Source organism: Echinops telfairi, unplaced genomic scaffold, assembly GCF_000313985.2.
Source record: "Echinops telfairi isolate 266 unplaced genomic scaffold, ASM31398v2 ScPeMD7_7475;HRSCAF=8513, whole genome shotgun sequence".
NCBI lineage: Eukaryota > Metazoa > Chordata > Mammalia > Afrosoricida > Tenrecidae > Echinops > Echinops telfairi.
Genome location: NW_022111379.1, coordinates 8,157,753 through 8,159,547, shown reverse-complemented (window position 1 = coordinate 8,159,547; position 1,795 = coordinate 8,157,753).

Sequence of the window (1,795 nt, the reverse complement as noted above, 5' to 3'; positions counted from 1 at the left end):
GACTCACACAGAGCAACAATTACGAGGTTGGGGCATGAGAATGATGAGGGCAACAAATGTACAAATGTGCTTAACACAATGGATGGATGGATGGATTATGATAAGAGTTGTATGAGACCCCAATAAAATGATTTTTAAAAGAAAAAAAAGCTTTAAAGAACTCTTTTGGTAAATATAATAAATTCCAATAAGATGAAACAGTGTGACGCCAAAGGTTAATTGGCATCTTTCGTTGTTTCTTAGCAGGATATAAAACAATGGTGTACCTTCTAAATTATGGTGTGTCCTAAGTGAAAATGAAGTGGAAAATGGAGTGTCGCTCTATTTAGGAAAGGGCTTGGTGATGCAGTGGGTAAAGCAATCGGCTGCTAACTGAAATGCCAGCAGTGAAAGATGTGGCAGTCTGCTTTCATAAAGATTTATAGCCTGGGGAACCCCGTGGAGTAGTTTGACTCTGCCCCTTGGGGTCACTATGAGTGACTTGTTATTTAGGAAAAGGACAACATGCGTAAGGACCCGAGCAGACTGTTAATATAGCTGCTGGACTCAGGCACCCTTTTGCTTCTATGGAAGATAAATCTTGGACCTGAAAAACACTATTTGAAAAAGGACAAGAGAGCCGTTTGCTTAACAGAAAGTAGACGTCTTCTTTATTTACTGATTAATCTCCTTTTCCCTCATTATAATAGGAGTGTGTTGACCTTCACTTGCTAATTAATTTCTTTCTCTGTCGGCTCTCATCCCAGTTTGAGTTTACATAGGAAATCACATGGATGATGATAGCTTGTGCTTTGCTGATCAGCCCCGCGGTGAGTTGGAGTGTTGGGCTAACTGAAAGGACCATGGGGGGTCCGACCCGCCAGGTGATCCACAGGAGAAAGGTGAGGCAGTCTGGTTCTGTCAAGAGTTGCGGTCTCCGAAACCCAATGGGGCAGCGCTACTCTGTCCTGTCGGGGCCACTTTGAGTCAGAATCAACAGGTGGCTGTGGGTTTGGGTTGGTTTGGTGTGTCATGGTAGGACCCTCTTCAAAACAGGTAGCTGCCACAAGGTCCGGGTGTTTGCTTTATTTCCTCTCTGGGCTGAGCTTCCATTTAAGGTTCTCGTGTCCGCCCAGCACCGGCATTCAGCCAGGTACGACTGCTGCTTTCTTTGGTTGCTGCTGTCTGTGCCAGCAGACGGCCCTGTGTTCAACTTCCGAGTGGAGGGGAGAACGAACCCCCCTTCTCATTCACACGGTTGTCATCATTTTAGTTCCTCCCATTGGCTGTTGTGGTCGTTAGGTGCCGACCAGTAGGTGCTGTTTCATAGCAAACCTGTACAGACGGAAACACCGCCTGGTCCTGTCCTTCTTCACAAGTTGTGCTGTCTGTGAGCCCATTGCTATACTTGTGCTGTCAGTTCATTTAGTTGAATGACTGAATTGTCCTTTTCCCACGGACAGTCTCAGTTACTGGCGATATGCAGATGATAGGACTTTGCTTGCTGAAAGTCAGGAAGATTTGAAGCACTTGCTGAGAGGGATCGAGGGCTACTGCCTTTAGTATGGATTACAACTCACTGTAAAGAAAGCCAAAATTCTTACAACTGAACCAATATGGGTGTTGGACATAAGGGCTAATGTTGGACTTGTGGGCTTGGGCAGCACTGGGTTGGAATGTGTTCTTGATGTGCCTCTCAGAGGACTGGGTTGATGTAATGGGCAGTATATAATTTGGATACCCAAAATTGGGGGGATAAAGGTATGAAGTGGTTGGCTTACAAACTTTCATAGGTGGGGGAACATATTCACAGGAT